We start from the raw sequence: 22,148 nt of genomic DNA, 5'->3' as shown, positions 1-22,148 counted from the left end.
CTTTTGGTTTTTATGGAAAAAAATATAGTTTAAGTCTGAAACTCTGCCCACTTAAGGATATATGTGCAGACTGACAATTTAGATTAAACTCTGATGTTGTTCATCAGTTCTCAGATAAAATCTTCAGAAGCGACTAAGTGACTTAGGATCCTGCTTCTCAGTTGTAATTAAAATATTTAAGAATTTATATCACAGTGGAAGTGTGAGCCAAACATGAACCTAGACGGCCATTGGGAGGTAATTTGATTCAGGTCTCAGGGTCACCTAGGCTTTTTTTTTTATTTATTTATTTGAATATAACTCTAGTTATTTTTTAATTGGATGAGATCCTGAGAATAGGCTAAGGGAGGACTGAGTAGTACTCCATGCATCTATAGTCTGTGCTAAATATTGTACAATTTGGTCATTTCTCCAGAAAGTAATAAATTTGTTAGACCAAGATAAACTCACCAGTGTTAAAAAAGTTTGCTTATGGGTGAAGAGCAGTAGCAGTTGGGTGGATAAAATCCCTAATCCTTTATGTAATAGATCCAGGGCACACTGAACTAAATGCCATTTCTCCAGGCTTTAAGCATATATGCACTTAAACCATCCTTCTGGGATATAGGAGTGTCTGTGCTGGAAGTTCGCCTGAAGTTTAAAGCACTAAAATAGCATTTCAGCCATAGCAGAAGTCAACTGATTTTAGAGAAATTGTGACCATAGGATTAACTGTTGCCCTCCCAAATTTGCAGCAGCACAGTGTTCTCTTCTCTTTGTCAGAGACGGGAGTGCTGTTAGGGTTGAGGTGTGGTCAAAACAGCATGGTCAAGATAGCAGTGAATTTGAGCTCTGTCCTTTTGCATCCTAGTTTTCAGCATTAAGGAACAACTGCATCAGCAGCTGGGATCAGTAGGAGGCAGGGATGAAAATGTACACCTAATACACATCATGGCCTGCATCTTTAGAGATCTGGCATATACTTGCACAGACTCTTGCATCCCTATTTCCTTCTATCCTCCTCGTATGTGCTGGTTTGGATGGCAGTGGGGGAAACCTCCATTAAGTACAGACCTGCAGGGAGACACTGGGCTGTTGCTGACTGTGATCTGCTAATAGCACGTGCCTAGGAACTGGAATTACTATGGCATGCTTGTCTGCCTACATTTTTGTTCTATTCCTGGACCAGCCTAAAATCCAGAGGGTTGTAAAGTGACTTATAGCTCAGGTCCATTGCTGTCTTGGCTGTATGTTGCTCGGTGCATGTAGTTACTTTCTAACTGATCAATCTTGTCAACAAGAAATTAGCAAGTATTTAGTTTCTCATTTCTCTGGATATAATGATAGATTCATAGACATTAAATGGCTGGTACTTACAGCACCTCATATTAGTCTTAGGCTGTGGCTAAATTCTAGTTGTGGGGCATAGGCTTCAACCTCATAGCTCCAACTGTCATGCCCAACTCAGGTACCTATCTCAAGGGATAAAGACAAAATTAAAACAAATTCTCTTCCTAATATTGTGAAATCTGATTAGTGCAGAAAGGGCAACTCTGAGCTGGTATTTGATATGTTGATGATCACATTTAACCCCATTAGTCATTCCTGATTTGCTTAGCATGTGCATCATGCTGGACAAAAAAATATTCAGAGACCAAATCAATATGTTTCTTTTAACACTGGGTGTGCCCTTGGTTCTTTCAGTACACAATGACCTCAAATGCTGACATCCAGATTTGATCCAAGCTTTTATTCTACTTTACAAAGATAAGCAGAATGGAGAACTCCTGATTCCAGCACTAAGGGAAGCAGGAGTTACAACCACTCTGGCAATATAATAAAAGTTATTTTGTGCATCACAGTGTATCCAGCGGCACCATTAATTGTTCACTGATCCCCTGTACCTAAAAGGTTGCAGCAGGGTTGTTTGCCAGCATCAGTTAAGCAGAACAATGGTTGTGATTGGAAAAATATTGAACACTTTCTACGCTGATGTTATGCCTTGTCACAGTTCTTTTTCTGCTGGGTTACTCTGTTCTGACCTGTCGTGAAACACCTGTTCTTCAAGCAGTGTCTTTGCATGTTTTCTCTGTTAGTCTCTTTTTCTCTCTCTTTCCTCTTTGTGAAAACATAGTTCTGACAGTGACTTTGGAAAACCTCACAGCTGTTTTTCTTATTCTGAAGTCACTCCACCACCCACAAAGAAACCCACTTGGCTTTTCTTTATGACACTGCCATTGTGTGGGTCCGTAAAACACTCTGCTTCTTCAAAACTCTGCAGCCAGACACTGTTGTGTTATTTTGTCTCTTCGTAGCTTTGGTTTTGGGTAAAACTGGATTTCTTCTCTAGGACAATGATGCAGGGGGAGGAAGGGAGCAAAATTTAAGAAAGAGAAAAGCCTGATGGTCAGTAAATAATGAAAAACACTGATGTAGCTGAAAAGACTTCATGAATCAATGAGTCATCTGGACAAAGGCATGTTGTAGAGCTCGGAGTCAGGGAAACATCTAGACATTTGGCAAATCTAATGAGCTCAAATAACAGATATATTTAGCAATGCTGTGTGACATGAAGGATGAATCTCATAGTCAGGTTAACCCTTCAACAATGGCAGGCGTAGTGCCAGTCATCTGAGCACTGACTGAGATACTGGGCAGGAAAAGTCCTGTCTTCCCACGGGGAGAGACTGATGTAGATAGGTGCATAAATAGTCATTTTTCTATTCCACCCTTGTTTTTGTGAGAGTGACATCCACATGAAAAGCTGTGGTAAACTACTCAGTACAAGGTTATCCAACTAGGCTCAGGAAAAAAAAAAGTATTTGTTCTAAGAATGATGATGAGGTTTTTACACCTCTCTGCAGAGCAGATGCAAGGAGCTCCTTTTCTAATGTCATACAGAAAGCCCAATCCCAGACCCGACAGTATGTGTCATGGAAGCAGGCCAGGATCAGTAACTATCTGTGCCACTCAAAGGTGTAGAAGGGCAGACCAGAATTGTCAAAATCAGGCTTTATCATCTCCACAAATGGTGGGGACAGTACAGTTCCAGGGCAGGTCTATCAGGGAGAGTCACTGCAGACAGAAAAGTGAACTGTACTGATGCAGGAGTCAGGAGATTGAGATTAAACCTACCAGTAGCACACCAGAGAGGTGGGAGATTGTATTCAAATATTTTATCTACTTTAAGAGACTTATCTGTGCCTCTTCCACAGTGAAAAAACCTGCTCTCTGAGGTTAGCTGTTAGTAGGGCAGGTACTACTCATTGATGGTATTTCTCAGGTTGGTACCTGGTAACTAGCAGTGTCTGGGTTAGAACAAGGGATTTTTTCAGAATTTAATTTCAGGGAATAGCTTTGGTTTCCACTCAGTTTCAGAAAGAATTAAGAAAATGAGTAAGAAAAATGCCCTTTTTTTTTTTCTATCTGAAAACATTTCTCTGTTTCACCTCTAATTGATATGGCCAGTGTGCCTCAAAGGTCCTCAGAGGGTCACTGAGAATATATCTAACTATACAGCAGCCCCAGACAGTCTGGGGGAGGTGACTCTCTTTTAGGGAGATTAACACAGTGCCATTTTACCACAGAAAAGAGGTTAACTCTGATATTGATACTTGTGCTAACTGCTCAATTATTTTCACCCCAGGATAGGAAAAGTCTATGACACACTACAGAAAGGAGAAAATAGAAAGATTAGGGAACATAAAACTGAATGGCAGCAAAAGCTGGCTCAGTCTCACCAGTATTAATTGAAAGGATATTTCCAATAACCTTTGTTTAAGTTAAAGGAGAGCACAGTTTTCTGATATTGGATTAGAATTCAAGGTTAAGTCCAGCCCTTATCATGACTTTGTTGTAGTCTTGACCACTCGGTCATTGTGCAGTTTGGGTCTTTTTCAGAAAAATGGGGCTCACATTGCTTTCTCAGTGATTATATAGTTTCCCACAAGGCAGAACCCATTGTGGTTCCCTCTCTCCCCAGAGTGTGTAGATGAGCTCCAAGCTGAAATCACCAAGTGTTGCCACCGTGTTGTCTCTACTTGTGAGTGGTCTGTTAGCATAGGATAACCAGGATCCATGGGCTGGTCCAAAAACTCTGACAGTAACATTAATATTGCATTTCAAATAGAGACTTGCTTTTGACTGCTGCAGCTGGCCATCCTATAGCTGTCAGAAAAAACACCTCACGGGTAAGTTGGTAACCAGTCTGTCTAAAATTTCAAGTGTTTGCAGGGCATTATTTGTGAACACTCTTCAGAGTGAGAATGATGCAATTCATTAGAAAATGTGTTTTCAGACAAATCTAAAGAGGAGAAAGAACTGACATCTCTTGAAGAAATCCCTGCAAATGATTTATGCGGTTTAAGTCAAAATTGACTATGAAAGGTGTTCATCCCACGGCTTGTGGAGCAATTTATGGCTGATAAAAATGGTAGCATTCAGGCAGCCAATCTCTATCAAAACCAAACAAATTTATTACAGTGTCTCAAAGCTTAATACTTCCTTCACAGAGCAAAACCACAAAATATGTGTAAGTTATGTTAGTGGCATGTGTCAATGGCCAAAAGAGAGAGGTTTTGAGATGGAAGAAATTCCATACAACATACCTTCTGTGCATTTAGTGAACATCAAAAATCAGCATATTCTAACTGCAGTGTTTCTTGTTGCAGTTTTATGGAACGACAGTTTATCCTGAAATGTCAGCACACAGAAAGATGGAGGTAGGAGTACAGGACTATCCCACCAGTCTCTTTTCATCCCAGTTTTATAATCCAAACAGCTAAGTAAAGCAGATTTGTGAAGGAAAACAGAAACCTTACTGTTAGTATTTGGAAGTGCCAGGCTTTGAAAAGAAATCAAAATACAAGTCACAGCTGAGTTATCAAGTCCCTAACCTTGCCCTGATGATCTATGTATTTTATTAAAAATCTATGAACCCAAAAGTGCAAGTCTTAAAGGCTTGCAAAGTCTCCAGCAGATGGGGTTTTGTTTGTGCATCACTACTGGGCCACATTTGCTCAGCCTGGCATCAATTTACTCCTCTACCCCAAAATATTATTATTATAATTTGTATATCTAAGTGCCAGATTTTCTGGTTTGTCTGAGCTGGTCTCATCACTAGAACAGGCAAAACTGGCTTTAAGCCACTTATATCTTCCCCTGGAGTCTGGAGACAGCCAGATGTCAGTCCAGTACCTTGCATAAATTAGAGCAGCCTCAGGAATGCTCTGCCTGGTTATCCACATACACAAAGGGCTACTCTGGTGCCCAAGAACAATGAAGAAAGCAGAGTGATCCAATTAAGTTTCTTTTTCCCCTTATATCTCCTTTCCATTAGAGGAACACAAAGCACAGTGTGGTTCTTGGAAGTTCCTGCTTTATGTCATGAAGACATTTAATTTTTAGTTGGGATCATAAGAGGCAAGAGGTACCAATTTCATGACTTTGTAGGGCTGGGACACAGAGAATGTAGCATGGCTGAAGTTTTATTACCAAGAGTGGTATTTTTCTTTGTCCTTGGTATCAAACGATACAGGAGAGTAAGTTCTGCTTTCTATAATATATAAAATACACTCTATGACATCAATGAGGTACTTTTTCACCTAACGTATCTTGTATCTCAGTAATTTAAGATGAAGTCTTGCTACCTGTTCCAGGGTCCTAAATTACACCAGCTAAGTGCAGGTGCAAAATTATATCCATCATTTTAAAGGTTTAAAAATCATATTTTGTGTTAAAGACAGCCAGTTGAATATAAAATGTGTATATGCATGCAGATAGAGGATGTAAATTCTGACTGGTTTTCAAGGGAGCATCAGTCAAACATTGCCAAAGGGAGAGAACTGTGTGATACAGTCCATCTCAGACATTGTTTCATGATCAAGGTAATTTTTCTCCCCCTGTAGAAATATTTTACACAAATAATGCTGAAGAAAACTGTCCCTATTTGTTTCATCATGCTTCTGAATGTAAATCTTCATTTGAAATCTTCTGAAACAGAATGCTGAATTGAAGGGCTTGTGTCTGCAAACGTGGTGCGGGAGAGACAGTGCGTGAGTCACTAGGAAACAGCAATTATATCTGCTGTATAACCACCTCCCATGTAGAGAGAATCAAGAAGAGGAGCCAAAGAGATTTTCTGTGCACAGTGGTTTATGTCTTTAGCACAGAATCCCTGCTTTCCCTCTATTTTTATATCTTTCTATTTCTTGAAACATCTACCCCTATCAAGTGGCTAATATTTTGTACATCTCCTCTTTATTCCATGTCCCAGTCCTTTGGCCTGTACCTGTTCTAGGGATTCTTCTTTTGCTATATAGTCCTGAGAGTACACATTTTTTATATAACGAATATGACACAATCTTTGGCATGGAAAAAAATGGGCTGTAAAGACTTCTTTAATTATTGTATCAATATGCATAATAGGGTTGAATTAAGATCACTAAGACAGCCTTAAAACTGAATTTTTATTACGTGCCTTGAAATTGTGTCTATGTTCCCTTTGTGTATTTCCTAGGAATGTAATTTTCCAAGTTTGTAAATCATCAAATCGGGAAAAAGGGTAGACTTTGTAGACTTTCTGTTGCACCAAGAAATGCTGACACCCACAAAAATCATTGGAGGGTTGGAAACTTGAGATCTGCCTCTGCCACTAGGCTTAAAGCAGAAACTGATAGTGGTAGCTGATTGTCATCTTCTCGTGAAGAGCTCTGAAGGAGTACCAGAAGCTTTTTCACAGGGTTTTGAAGAGATTTGCTTTATAGCAGACTGACACATAAACAATTGTATTGAAAGAAAATGTAGACTGCTGTTGTGAGCACTGCCAAAGACTGGCCACAAAACAAGTGTTAAGTGTTTCTAAAATTCAAGATCCTACTCTGAACTATGAAGCATTAGAAATTTCAAGAAACAACTTCTCTACCTATTTTCTTTCTTTTTTTTCTTTAACTTCAGCAAAAACAAACCAAATCACCTCTGGTTTGTTTCTTTTTTTTTTTCCTGACTTCATTCACAAAAATAGTTTCTCTTTAGGAAAAAGCATATAAACATTTGAAACAGGTACACAATGTGGAGTATTAAACACCAGATCATTAAAGATCAGAAAAATTATTGGCAGCTGGAAAACAAGCCTCGCTAATGGGATGTGTCAGACTGATGTTTTCAGCTGGCTTACAGCCTCTGTCTATAGTAGTTGAGGAAGTTAGAGAAATGTTTGGGACTTCAGTAAGACTTCAAAACAGAACTGGAAGCATAGTAACCTATTGCTTTTCTTGAAAATCATACACATGCCCTGCAATATAAAAAAAAATCCCCCACAAATATTAATAAATTAAATGAGGTAAATGTTTATCAGATGTTACTCTTGTTTGAGATACTTTCATCAGAAACTTGAGATAAATTTGTAACAGAGTATAATAAGGATCCTTCACCCTCAACAGGTGTAGTTTTTCAATTAATGGCGTTCTTGATTATTTTGTTTCTTGGGTTTTTCTGGAAGAAGACTCATCTGAATTTATTTTTTGCAAGTTAGGGTTTATTAGAGCTGTTCTTCTTGGCATTGTGATTAAGTCTTGTGAAATTTTAAGCTTTACATATTTTTTCAAAGGAGACATTTTGTATTTGCAACAGTGTATTTAGAGCTCCTCTCTGCAATCAGCTTCAAGACTTTTTTTACTCTTTTTGTGGATATCTGAGACGAGAAAATAAAGAGATTTTAATTAGACATGTTTGTTTTCTAACTGGGGAACAGATGGCAAGATGCTCTAATATTTTAATGGCTGCTGAGGCAGGGTTTAGGGTAATACTTTTGTTTAAGTGCCTGGAAATTGTATAAGCACAGCTCAGTTGCTCCTGTTACGTAGCTGTCTGGGACTGACTGGCTGTCTCAGGACGTAGTCACACATCCTCTTTCAGCTCCAGCTGTTCCAGCTGAGACATTTACTCCCCACAGCTGTTCACTGTTGCATCCAAACTGGAAATCTTTACCACCCATCTGATTTATTGGTGGAGAAGCTCACATAGACAGTCCCCAGCTTGCTCTAACCAGGTTAACTACCATGGTGCAAGTGCTGGGCCTGTTTGTCTGCAGTGGCAGGGAGCAGCAGAGCCTCTGCATGGGAGGGTAAGGACATTCACTGCTCGGGTTCAGAAGAGGAATGAGGTGGGAGAGATAAAGTCACTTTTTTGGGAAGTGCTATTGGACAGGATGAAAGGCATGTCCAGCCTCTGGGAATGACAGCCCACTGCCACTGCTGTGTGCATGCAGAATATCCAGATGCTTCTGTTTCATTTTTGCCTTGGAAAACATCCAAAATCTACCAGCTAGTCTCAAGGTCCTTGCACTGAATGAGTCTGGAGCTGTCTATACCGCTGGCAAGTTAATCACATCTCCAGAGCACTGCAGGGCAAGATCTTGAGAATATTTTTCTTTCTGAAGCAGTCTTTTATTGCCACCACAGTAAGTGGAGAAATAATCAAAAGGTGACATTGGCAAAGAGGCTCATTGTCCCTAAACGATTTGACCAGCTCCACCAAGGAAAGAGAAGGAGAGAGAGATTTCAAGAAAAAATGTATCTCACATTAGAGTATGAGCCTGCTGTATTCCTCTCCTCACTTTTTCCCCACCAAATTTCCCCACAGATATCAAGCTCCACTCCTGTTAATTTTAGAAATATTGAAAAGTCTCCAACACAGAGGCCTGTCATTATTTCTTGGACATGGAAGGGTCCACCTATTGTAAGTGGCAACTGAGCCCAGAAACCGTAGCTGTGCCCTTGGTGACCCATGTCGGAGTCAAAGGTTGTACACTGGAGGCAAATATTTAAAAAACATCATAGAAAAAATCCAATAGCAGATTTTAATTTTGCAGAGTGAATTGTCAGAAAAAAAACCAAAGCCAACAAAAAACCAAACAAAATATATATACAGGTGCAGTTACTTGGCTGGTAAACATGTATAGCATAGTATTGCTATCTTCTGGTCTCCTGTTATCTCATTGCTTTCTCCTCCCCTAATGTGCAGGGATGGATTTGATGACTCCTAATTTCTGTGATTCTATCATAGCATCTCACAGATTTCTAAATAAAGTGCTTGTCCATGTGAAATCAAAGATTTAGAAGAAGAACTGTACTGCACAGAAGTGAAAGTACCAGGGTGAGATCTAACCTAAGCTGAAAGTATATTTCACAGAAATGTTTTCATCAGCTATCAAAGTACAAAATAAAGGATAAAAAATGTGAAAAACTGAAGGTACTGAGCACCAGGAGGACTATCCATGGTTCTGTGCACAGAATTATATTTGCCATTATTAGATTTGGAAAGCTCATGCAAAAGTCTGTCATTCCTGTGGTTCTCAGACCACATTATTTGACTTTCCATATCTCCTTGGATCTGTTGGGGTGATCTGAGGCATGTGTGTGTGGGGAAATGAGAATTTTTCTTGTTTTTGCAAACAAAAAACTGGATACTGCTCGAGTGGGCAGGAAAAGGTCTTGTCCTCAAACATGTTCATAACCTCTTTAGTAGTAGGAGTTTTTTAGTAGTAGGAGAATCAAAAGCAAATTTGTTCATACCAGCTATTGCACTATATTTTCCTACTCTTTTACAATGCTTTGAAAACAATGTCAGTAGAAGGTATGCAAGTTAATACAAATCATATGTCCTTCAAGCTTATCAATATGTACTTGGATCTGTATCATTAAGACTTCGCAGTCTTTATAGTTTTCCTGATAGTGAGTAATGTGTATTTCAGTTAGGGACTGATATAGGTGTTGTTCACATAACTTTTGACACAGCTGGATCAGTGTAACATTATACCTGCTGCAGTGATAAAAGTGTTAATAGATGAATGTGCTCTTCTGAAACTGCCCAAACAACAGAAAATTGTTGATGGCCTTTGATATATTTTTGACTGTGTTCTATTCATGTATCACTCCTCTTTTCAAAAATTCTCATCCACATTTTTTCAGATTAGTTTCCCAAGGGAATTTACTGAGTTTCTGTGGAGCAGACTGGCTGTTAAGGCTAAATCTGGTCACAACCCAGAGGACCATTTTCCAGCCCAAGCCTATTTAAGAAGGGAATGGCAATTTGTTTTCAATGACTTCACTCACTCTTTCTGCAATGTTTCCAGTAAATGCAGGCGTTGCTCTTCTGGTGTGAGTTCAGCACATCATTCCTAATGTGGTCCTAACTGAAATTTTATATTACTTACTGAAATATGTACTTTTCTTTATATGTTCTTCATCTCTCATGTGATTATGCTGAATCATTGTAAAATGAAAAAAAATCTGATGAGCTATCCACAAAAAACCTAAGCGACATTAGATCATCACAACTGGTGCTGTTAAATTAAATGTAAATACACAATTATTAGCCAGCAGATCCAAAACACTGCCAAATAGTTTTTGGTCACTGTGTTTACACAGTGACAGATTCTCATGTTAGTCATATCCTTCTGAACAAATGTTTTGGATGGACTCTTAAATCAGTGTCCACAAGGAAATAGAGGGAGCCAGCCAAACTCTGTTGAATGTCTGCCATTGACAAAGGTTAAGCATTTACAGTCACTCTCTGCCTGAGTATTCTAAGGAAATAGTAAGGAGTGAAAAACAGAAGGCAAGGATGTTCTGTACTCTCGGCAACAATGCAGTCAGGGCGACAGAAGCAATTCCAAAATAGCCAGTTACTGGGCCAGATCCTGTTCCCATTAACGTCACTGGTAAAACTCCCATTAGCTCTAAAGGGACTAGGATGTGGCAACTGGTCCTTCAAGTGACTAAGGAAAAAATAGTGAGGTCTTGACTCTTCTCTTTTTGCTCCTTCTTGTTCATGAAGAATCCCTGTGGGACTGAATAAAACTAAGTCAGGATGTAAAGTATGTGTCTCACTTGGACTGTCAGGAAGGCTAATACATATTGCATCCTCTTAATTTCCCTGAAAACTATACCCATTTTCCCCATTTCTTTTCTAGCCATTCATAATGTTTAAGTCTGTTCTGTCCCAATTAGTTTCACTCACAAAATATCAACTGGATTACAGCAATGGAAGAATTTGTTTGGGTGAAAATAAAACTTAAACCCAGGTGAACTTTTCTATTTCAGTCCTCATATCACACAACTATAAGGCCATATATTTGGGATGACTTTATGGTCACTGCCCTGACATTTAAATCTTAACCCTCACATAGACCTTATGCAGGGCAGATGGATGTACATAATTCACTGACACAATTCTGCTCTGACATCTCTATAGCACTTTGAATATACCTGCAGGTATCCCAAGGAATAGAAACTCATGGACAACTGCTGCAGGCATACAAGACACAGGGGATATGTCCTTCCTCACCAAAGACAATACAATTTGAGGGTTTTTTTTGTTTTTCAGGTTCAAATTAAATCTGAGAGGCAGCACTCCTTCTGTAGATATTAAAAAAAAATAAATGCAAAGTAGGGGAGATATATTTACTTAAAATTTAGACCCCTACCTGCTTTTAGCGTATAGTGTTCCACTTTTGTTATCCCTTAATAAGCAAAGGATGATGATTTGTGCATAAGCTGAAAATACAAATCTTAGTTCTAAGGTCAGACAGTAGCTGAAGAATGAAAAAGTTGTTTTCTGGAACCTCTGATTTGTTGTTCTTAAAGAAAGTATCACTGAGAATATAAAGCCATTGAGCAGGTCCAAAGATGATTTTACATTACTTTAGCCTTTTTAGGTTTGTAAAGATCATTTAGTTTCTGTAAATTAGGATATGCTCCAGTGCACACTGTAGTCAATGGCAAGACCTGTGAACATCAGTGGAAAACAGCTTGGGCTTTTACTCTCTGTGCAGCAAAGCACAGAGGCAGTGGACCCGTGAGGTACCTGCTGCATTGTGGAAGAGGTGAGGGCAGGAACCACCCAGGGAGCTACAGTGAGAGAAGGATCAACTGGCATCATGGAATCAGACTTCTCCTGCTCCTTCTGGTCTGTCAGAGGTGGCACCTTCTTTAAGAAAGAGGTGATGGGATGGAGTGAGTTAAACTTTCATGTCCAGGCCCAATATTGACCCAGACATCATTTAATTCTCATCACATGTTCATACAAAAACCAGCTGATGGGAAACTACGTGGGACCCTCTGACAAAGAAGCCTCTTGCAGTCAGCCAGACCTCCCAAAATCCACCTCTTGCACCATGAGCTTGGAGTCCACTTTTCCCCATTTTTGCCATGATTCTGTTCCAGCAAGAAACAGCTACAAGTGATTCCTCAGAGCATAAAAACCTATTCAAAAGGGAGCGGAAATATTTGCCTGTCCCCCTTTAGCCTTTATAGAGAACTTCAGATGTTTTTAGTGAAGCTCTGAGAAACCTGGTCTAGTGGAAGGTGTCCCAGCCAGCCCATGCCAGGGTTTTGGAACTAAATGTTCTTTAAGGTCCCTTCCAACCTGAGCTGTTCTATGGTTCTATGAATCTGGGCCACAATTTCATCTCTTACATATAAAACCTTCCCTCACCAAGACTGACATGTGGCACTCAAGACTTTTTCTCATATCTTTGTATAACTGGCCAGTTTTTTACCACATTTATAGGTTCTCTTGAATCAGTAGCAACATTCATGAACAGTAGGTTGCACTGATGGGAGGCAAACTTGTCATATTTTGTTCAAAGCATAATCCAATAAAGGATATGCCTGTTAAGACATGCTGAAGTAACCACTAAAGCTTTCCTTAGTTAAGGACCACCAACTAAATCCACAGCTAGCCCAGATGGGGCTACTTTTCATGGTAAACAGTTGAGTTGCTGAAATTTGTATCTCAGCCATACAAACTATCCTGAAAACTAAATTCAGGATAATCTTCTCCTGGCACTAAATCTGAAGTGGATTAAATATATATCTTTAACAACAATGCTTTTGTCAGGTTATTGGTTTAAAAATTTTAGAACAAAGGAACAAAGAACTGGAAATCTTCCAGAGGAAGAGATAGTTTGATGATTCCCTATATAAATCTAACATTTCGTCATCTTTTATAAATGGAATTTTGCAGGTCATTAGTCCCTTAATGTAGTATAGCTATCAGTTGTAGGGGGTTTATGTGTGTGTGTGTGTGTGTGTGTGTGTGTGCAAAAAAAAAAATGCATTAAAATGGTTGAGATACAGAGAAAATTGACTGCTGCATAGTCACCACTTTTCCTAAAGATTTTTACTACACCCTTGGTATTATGGATCTATAATATGCAAGTGTGTAGCATCATTAATATGCATTTGCTGCATACACCCTCCTTAACAGAGTATGTTATGGGAATACAAATTAAAAACAATATACTCGACTCAGCTAAATTTTAATGGCCCATTGTATGAGTGATCCCCAGTTGGGAGGTACCTAAGCCCTTTGTCTTCAATACTTCCCTTCCTTCCCCACATCCATTTTCTTTATTTGCTCTTGTTTTCACTGACTGAATAATGAATTCCACAGCTGAATGCATTAGATCTCAGCATAAAAAGTAAAGTAATATGAAGGTTCTGTGTAACTTCAATGGTGGTAGCTGGTACGAGAACCGAAAGCTGAGTCCTAGAAATGAGTTCAGCCAAGAGTGCCCATGGTGAAATAAGCTGTGCAGCCCAATCTTCTGGGTAAACGTATCCTGAGGTTACTTTGGCTTGTATTTGCTGCAGAAGGGAGCTAAGGCATTACCTAACAGAGGTGAGTCATTTGAGCATATCCCCTGGCACACTTCTCTCCTCATCTTCCCTTCCTGGCTGCCTGTCCAGGGAAAAGAAGCTTCTGATACCCTCCCTTCATCCAACAAAACCTCTCTGGAGGGACCAGATCACTTCATCTGGCAAACCAGACCAAGAGCTGTCTCACTGACTCACATATACCAGTGGCTTAAGTTTTGACAGTGGATATAATTACTAGCCCCAAGTTTTCCTTTCTGATTCTCTACCAGAGTCAGCACTTGTGCAGCAAGGACAGACATAACCATGAAGCATCTTTAAAGCACAGCAAATTATAGCCCAGCATTTTAAAGTCAGCCGGTGTTGATTGAGGCTTGACCTAAGATGAGCCTCAAAGTGAAGCCTTTCAGGAGACAGTTCACAGGGACACTGTTGGCATTAGGGAAAGCAGATGCCACCTGAAATGAAGTTACCCATCCTCATTAGCCAGTGCATGCAGTCAAACCTAATAATGACCTTGCTGTTCTCATCAGTGCTCTTTGCCTGCAGGCTCTAAACTTTGTAGATCAGATGCACCTCCAGCCACACTGTAGGGACAGGGTCATCTGACAGTGGTTGTGAAAAGGATTGGTAGGGAAGGTATTTTTTTCCACTGCCCCTGTTAAATCTACCAAAGAATTGGGTAAAAGTCCTTAGTGGACACTAAGTGTTTAACATACTGCCAGTTTATCCTCAAGTATTAAAGCAAACCCTATATACATTTATATAAACTGAAAAACTTAAAAAACCCACACTTTTACAGTTTCCTTAGTATTATTTATTCAGTAATGGATGCCAATGTTATTTTCTTTTACTTAACAATGACTGTGCCAGAGCTTAATCCTTCCAAAATGCAATAGGGAGAAAAATAACACTGCACTCTGTTAATTGGGCTTCCCAATACGGTGTGAGGACATTTGTCACTCAGCCTGCTTATTCAGTGCTGCATATTCAAGCTGTTTCAGCAGGTTTAGCTACTCTTGTGGGAAACTAAGCTGCAATCAGATTCTGCAGTCATCCAGGTCTAGACTGTGATATTGATCACAGAGCAGACAAACTGAAGGAACAAGGTTGAAATGGCCACAATGTCTCCTTTGTATAGGAGCACAGTTACTTGATAGAAAGTGATCTTTTGCGGATGCAAATCTGCTATGCAAGGTGTAATGTGGTTGGTTCCAAAAGCTATGGAACAGCTAGGAAAGATTCTTTTTATTTTAATTACATCATTCTCATGTCACCTTGTCCATGAATCTGAGTTACACCAAACCTTGGAGTTTGGTGTAACTCAGGATCTCTTTCAGATTTGCAGTCATTAATCACAATGTCTTTCATGGAAATTTCATTACAGATGTGAAAGAAAAAGCACGCTGCCCTGATGCAAGGATTGCAGAATTTTTGATGCAGTTGCTTCATCCACAAATTCTTTGGTAAGTCCCAGCTCCTGCCTACAACAGGAATCTCAAAGCTGAAAACCCCAGGAGACTTATACAGGTTCCCATCATGTGGCAGACTTTCAGCTGAAAGTTCTGTCCATTTTGATTTCTTTATCAATACTTGATAACCACTGAACATGGGTTGTTGAAGTTCTTCATGCTTTGAACTAATTTTACCACAACTATAAATGACATGTTGACCAGTGAAGCAAGAATGGGATGACATAATGGAAACAAACATTTTCATCTGCCAGTTTCAACTAGCTGATGATTAGATGTGAAATGTAATATTGATAATGTTCAAAGTGTTCCTGCCTAAAGATGAGTGGAAGTGGGTATGTAATGCGAAGCAGTCTCTACTGGTGTACAAACAATCCTGGCAAGGATGGGCAAAAGGCTATATAAAAATAAAGATCCTGAACACTGACTTATAAAACATAGATATAAATTCCAGAGGGCAAGTGATGACAGAGATAGAAATGACAGTTGTGAACTAGGATATTATTAGCTCAGAACCATAAGTTCCTAACAAAAACTATAAAATCATTAAAGAAGTTTTTTATTCTTAACTAATATTTAGTTTGCATTATACAGGAAACTCAAAGAAAACTGCCAGTGAATTGGCACAGTCAGTAAACCTAGGCTGTAAAAAGACTATAGTAAGCACTATTACAAATGGAAAGGACTCGTACTGAGGATAATCATAGTTGTGGATTTTAAGAAACCTCAGAAAATGTAACTGTCCAAATAACTTCTAATGCTATCTTACAAACTCTTCTGAGATCACAACATCCTTCACATAATGTTTTCATGAAAAGGATAGCCAGACTTTACATACATGCTTAAATAAAACAAACACATACAAAATAAGCTTCTTTTGAAACTATGATTTCCTTTCCTATCTTATTTTTTATAAACTCCAGAGAATTAACCAAATTATTGATTAATTTGAAAAAGATTCAAAAGGATTTTAAGTGCACTTGCATCCTACTCTTAGAAATATTTGATCCATTACTTCCGTCTCTGTGAAGTAACGTCTGTGAAGAAAACCCTTGGTTAACTCTTGAAACAAAGACTGGAAATTGCTCAGAAGATATTCCCTTTTCCACATCCCCACAGTGCCTGGCAGCAATGAGCACCCTGTTGTCTTCATAGCTGGAACTGCTAAAGGAGAGTCCAAGGATGACAGAGACCTTCTTCACGAAAACCTCACTTCGATGGGCTACAGGAAGTGTTACTGACAACAGCTTCTAGTGTTTGAATTACTTTCTAGCTTACAACAAAATGACTTTGTGCAAAAATTCTTTCCTAGGACCTAACTGGTGCCAAAGATCTTTCCCTCAAAACCAGTAGTTAGTGAGTGTTCTACCAGAGTCCATAAGAGAGGAGAAATGGCTTGCACATCTGAGAGGATGAGTTTCCACATTGTGCCTGAGCAGAAGTTTAAAAGTTCACATGAGCATCACATTCTTCTCAGAATAAAAGAAGCAAAATGAGAAGCATTGAACAGCAAGCCTAAGAGATCAAGAAATTCACTGCAACATCCACCAGAATGTCAGTTCAAGCCCTGCAACTTACAGCAAAATAGACTTTTAGCAGAGAGATATTTCCTTTAAGAGAGTTAAAAAACACAAGCCCAAGCTGAAGGAGGCTGGCTTAGAGCAAATAATTAAAAATCCCCCATGCTCTGGTCTAGAGTTAATTCACCTTATTCCTATAAAATAAAATAAACCATCAGTTTATAGGCTAACCCTGGTTCATCATTCAGTCTTCCACTCATAAGAGGAAGATGGCAGGTCACAGTGCTTCTGGCTAATGGCAAAAATAACTTCTTCAGTGAAAATTCAGTGTCTCTATATAGAATTTTTGTTCAAAAGATGATAAAAGATCATGTGAAAAACAGTGCACAGGGAGGCTCAGTGTGGTCTGACTGAATTGGCTTTGAAGCACTGGTCTCTGAACCACTTGCTACAATTAACACGTCCCTTTCCTCATTGATATTGGACACAGCTGGTTCAGATCCTGTAAGGATGGCTCATCTGGCACCCTGATGAGATCAGTGGAGGAGCATAAATACAACAGAAGCCACTGCTACCAAAATAAGCTGCTTCTTCAGCATAAGAATATAACTAATTTACATCAAAAAAGTGATATTTTCTTTTCTCATTCTATGACCATTAAAATAAGCTGAGCATTTTCTTAATATTCAGGAAAAAAAAAAAAGAACGCCAGAAGGTATGGCACAGCACTACTGAGGATCAAAACAGGACAGAAGAAAAGCTAGTTCAAGCTCAAATTCAATTTCTTTTCTTTTTCTTTTTTTTTCAGGTAGGATATTCAAGATGCAAATATATTGAATCAGAAATCTGTACAGACACAAAATTTCAGAAATTATAGATTCAGTATCTGAATCAGATACTGTTTCCCATCCAAGGATCTCTAGATGTTTTAGAAAAATTGATTAGATTACAGTGCATATGAGAGTGTTATCCTACTTATCTGACAGAGAAAAGAGAATGATATCAATTGCTACTGGCAGAAAACAGGTCTGTACCTCAGAAATCTTGGCCTCTACTTGTAAGAGAATGTTACAGTCCACTCCAATGACTCGAGGTTGTAAATGCTTTCTTTTCATATTCCTAGCACATACACATATCTGTTTAAAAAAAAAAGCAAAAAACTTTTTTAATCAGCTATTGGCTTCTTCAGGAAGCTGATGTTTTGACTGCTTAAAAAAAATTGTCATTAAAACACTTACAATAGGTTTCTTTTATCAACTTACTTATTTTTGAAACAGAAACAGAGATGAGAACAACTCTTTCTCATTAAATTGACAGCCACTGCAACCTCCATGCCTTCAAAACAGCCAAGTTTTCCGTTGCTATAAATTAGTGAAGTGGCACCTGAGTGTGCTCACTCACATTTCACACAGACCTGTTAAAGAGTGATTGTACTTGTGAGTTTATAATACTTGTACTTCCTGTGGATGGTGGTGCCTCTCCTGCCAGAGCCGTGAGAAGTCAAGGATTTCCAAAGCTGTTCAAAACATTTATTATGGGAAGAAAAATTGTTATGCTGAGTGAAATCTTACATGTTGAAAAAGTCCAGTTCTTCACAAGCCTGTGTTCAGCCAGCTTGACAGGCTGTGAGGGCATTTGTCCTGAGGCAAATGATACACTGTCAGCCCAAGGGAGCCCTGCTCTCCTGAAATTTATCTGGAATACCACAGCAGATGAATCACTCTTCTGGTAAAAGCGTCCTTGTGCGTACTATTAAGAAAGAAAACGGGACTCTGAACACATTTAGCAGATCTGTAACTGGAGTTGAGTAATGCAGCCAAGCCCCAGATTTCAGCAACACTGCTACTCTGCCCTCACACTACTCGTAAACAACTTCTTTCCTTGCTGCTTTCCAGCCAGTTCACTTCCCTTTCTAATCCCAGGAAGTCACTGCCCACCTTTAAATGCTGAAAGATACATTTTAATCAAGTGGAGAGCTGAACAGTAGCATAATTTTACTTAAAGCACACACCAAGCCACACTTTAGCGGTATTTGGGGAAGAAACCAACCGCAGCCAGGCAGCCCCCCCTTGCAGAGTTCAGGCTGGGTGGTCACTCGAGCCAGAGACAACACAGTCAATTCAGACAGATGGCCACTAAGTCAGCCCAGTGCATTTGGGGAATATCCAAGATGTTAAAAAGGAGATGCACACCTTCAACTCCCTGCAGCTCGAGTAGCCTAGGAAGAAATTTATCTGTTTTCCTCTCCTGTAGCTCATCTGGGGAAAAAGTGCAGTTCAGGCTGAACAGACTTTTTCCTGCCAAAATGTTTGTGCATGTGTATTGAGAGTGTCAACATTTTAAAAATTTTCTCCCGTTATTTTGACCCAATATCATTTGGTGAGTTCAGTTTATATTCACAAGAAGATTAATAACTCCATTCCATTGCAAATTTATCATCCTTCATTATTCCCTCTACTTGCTCCAGCCCTTGGTCCGTATTTTTTTCAGATTTCACACCTATTCTCTAGGGCTGGTGTGCCAGGTTTCTTGGTATGTTAATTGCTGTCTGATCAGAAGGAGCTGGGACACACTGCTTCTACAGTACTCAACAGCCATTTCAGAAGACGGAGCATAGGGAAAATTGGCTTTGATCTGTTTAAGACATACTGAGACACCCACGATATTTGGTGAAGAGGGCAACAATCACCACATGTTGATGAAGACCCATAAGTCAAAGAAAGATGAGTTCCCATGCTCACAGAAAGCAAGGAGTAGATAAGGGACAGGAAGAAACAACACTGCATTAAAGGCAGAACATCAAAAGCTGGAAAATGCTTTAGCAATTTTTCAGGGCCAATGTTTATCATTAATATTATATCTGGCTTTAGTTCTGTGCTCCCAACAAATTAAGAATTGCAAGAAAACCTTTTACCCTAGTCAGGAGAACATGAAGACATCAGAAGACATGCTGCTTCCTACTTTTCATTTCATCTTATTTCCTTCATCTTCCTCGTTTTCTTCCTCTTGTGTAAGTGACTGAGTATGTTATCCTCTACTGCATCATCTGTGTCCTCCAGATGGTGGTCCACAAGCCAGGGGAGGGAAATGACACAACTGAAAGACTTAAATGTACATTACAGCTACTGTCCAACAAAGACACAGAGAGATGTGACAAAGTCTCCATCACACTTTGTCCCTCCATGCATGTCATCTCAAGGTCAATAACTCCCACTACTTGCTAGCTGCAGCCACTGAAACTAAAATGAGTAGGTTTTGGGTCCCTTTAAATATCACAGAGGGAGGCCCAAACCTCTTTAACCATAAAGATAACATCTGCCTCAAAAATGGAAAGCCAGAAAAAAAAGTCCAGACAAAACCCATTGCATAAAACACGTAAACATTGGGCTAGTCATTAAATACAAAACACGTTCATGTAAGAGAAAAGCCTGTAACAGAAATTTTAAAAGCCCTGAAAATACAGTATTTTTTGTATCTACGTTCTCTATCTTATATTTTTACAGGTCTGTAAAAAATAGTTATTTCTAACACGTGTAGAAATGCCACAGATTTACTGGGGTCACTTGGAAAGTTAGCAAAAAGAGGTCACGCTTCCAATCACATTAATATAATAACGTGCCCAGCAGTAGATTATGTTAATTTTTAGAGTAATTTTTAAGATTTGTAATGCAACACATTACTCGATAGGATTTCTAAGCCTTCTTGGAGCTTATTAGTCTGCCTTTATAAACCAAATGTCAGCTTTATCAAAGTGAAACATTAATTATTAGCAATGGGCGAGCCTCAAAAGGTTCAGAGGTTTGGTCTAGTTTGACTAGACAGGCATGAGACCAGCTGCTTGTGCAGATCATTTTGATGGCAGATTGGAGTCCTGATTCTGCAAGTATTACACAATTATTGAAATGTAAGCACCCAGACAGAGCCTGCTGCCTTCAAGAAGGATTCTGAAATGTCTTGAGCTCGGTAAGCATGGGGCTGCCTGACTCATCAGCGTCAGACTGCACCATCCCAAACTTCCCACAGCATCCACTGCAATGGGTGTGACGGAGTAGTGTACCATAATAGAACATCTACAGGGAGCTGGGACTAGAACTGTAATGAGGAGGGGAGAGAGAGAGGGAGAAGGAGAGGGAAGGAGACATGCTATGATATGCTGAGGTATTCTACTAAGGAGTCAGCAAAGTCTTACAAATATTCCAGGACAGACCTGTATAGATTTGTATGAGCTAAATGACACATTAGGGGCCATAAACCCAAGAGTCTGAACATAAATCAGTATATTTGCAAGGGCTGTGCTTGAGCTGAGGAGCCCAGCCTCTTCTCAGGACTTACTGGCTCAACCAGAGTGACTTATTTCTCTAGCAGAGCATGCCAACATGGCTGTATGACTTTTGGATTGAAGCTTGCAATAAAGAATACTGGGTGTGACAGCCTATGTCAGTGAAGAGAGGCCTGAGGGGGACATGTGTGAGGAGCTGAGCTTTTGGCCTGGAAGTATGATTACTTACAAGAAAGTTCAATATGTTTCTGTAATTCTGTGAGTAAACAGGGGAGTTTTAGTACATGGCAGAGATTTACTGGGAAAACCTGTGAACACATTGAATAACCAGCAATAGGATTTCACCAGCTAATGCTCTTCCTTGTCCTGTAACAGTAGTCCTTCAGAGCAGAGTTACAGCACTAGTTCTTTTCCTCTCTCTCTTTTTTTTTTTTTTTAATCTGAAGCTGTTGTTCTATATAAATATCACCATTACTACTTGTGGGAGCCATAGCAGATGATAAACATCCCAACTCAGATTTCTTCTTCACTGACTAAGAGTGATCCAGCCCTTTCCCCTCTCACCTGTTGAATTTTTAAGCACTGTATGCAGAGCTTGTAGACGAGAAAATTCCCCACACAGACCCACCTCTTTATTGATTTTGAGGCAATCTTCTGGTGGAGGGGGGATGGGAAGACATTATTTCAAACTGACAGCCAAAACCCACTCAATTCTCTTCCTTCTGTTACTTTTTTTCAGTGCTGCCATTGCAACCAGAGGGGAATGTGAGCACTTGCATGTCAGCTGTTTTTTGGGAAAGGACTGAATCCTCTTTAATGTTGGAAAGAAACAGGCACATCCCTCCAGGGGATGGTTTCACCTTCATGAAAGAAGTTGCCCATGTCATTTCCATTTCCTATGGGGAAGTATTTTCTCTGTGCTGCAACTCTCTAGAAAATTACAAATTCTTGTAATTTTCCTCATCATTGCATGGGGAACTTTAGGACAAAGATGCTTAGGTTTCTTTTCATAGTGAAAACCAACCACCAGAAAACAGGCATTGGTGACATGAAATGTAAAACTCCACAACAGAGCTATGCCTAAGTAGTAGAATAAATTGGTTGTGAGGCAGAATCTGAACCTAGTTGTCCCAAATCCCAGCTAACACTATAGTTGCTGCACCAACTGCTGAAGCAAGGAAAGATCAGCATCAATCTTCCCACATCTGCTTATTGAAGAGTGCCTACATCTTCCCTCTTA

At 39.5% G+C, this 22,148-nt stretch overlaps 1 long non-coding RNA gene across 1 annotated transcript in view; it reads right to left on the bottom strand.

Annotated features, from left to right (window-relative positions):
- LOC116455418 overlaps positions 1-22,148 on the bottom strand; it is a 61,338-nt gene that overhangs the window by 22,670 nt on the left and 16,520 nt on the right. The gene's annotated exons all lie outside the window — the stretch shown is intronic.

The sequence above is a fragment of the Corvus moneduloides genome, chromosome 1 (assembly GCF_009650955.1).
Source record: "Corvus moneduloides isolate bCorMon1 chromosome 1, bCorMon1.pri, whole genome shotgun sequence".
Lineage (NCBI taxonomy): Eukaryota > Metazoa > Chordata > Aves > Passeriformes > Corvidae > Corvus > Corvus moneduloides.
The sequence above is the reverse complement of the archived record's forward strand: the minus strand, read 5'-3'. Positions and strand labels throughout refer to the sequence as shown.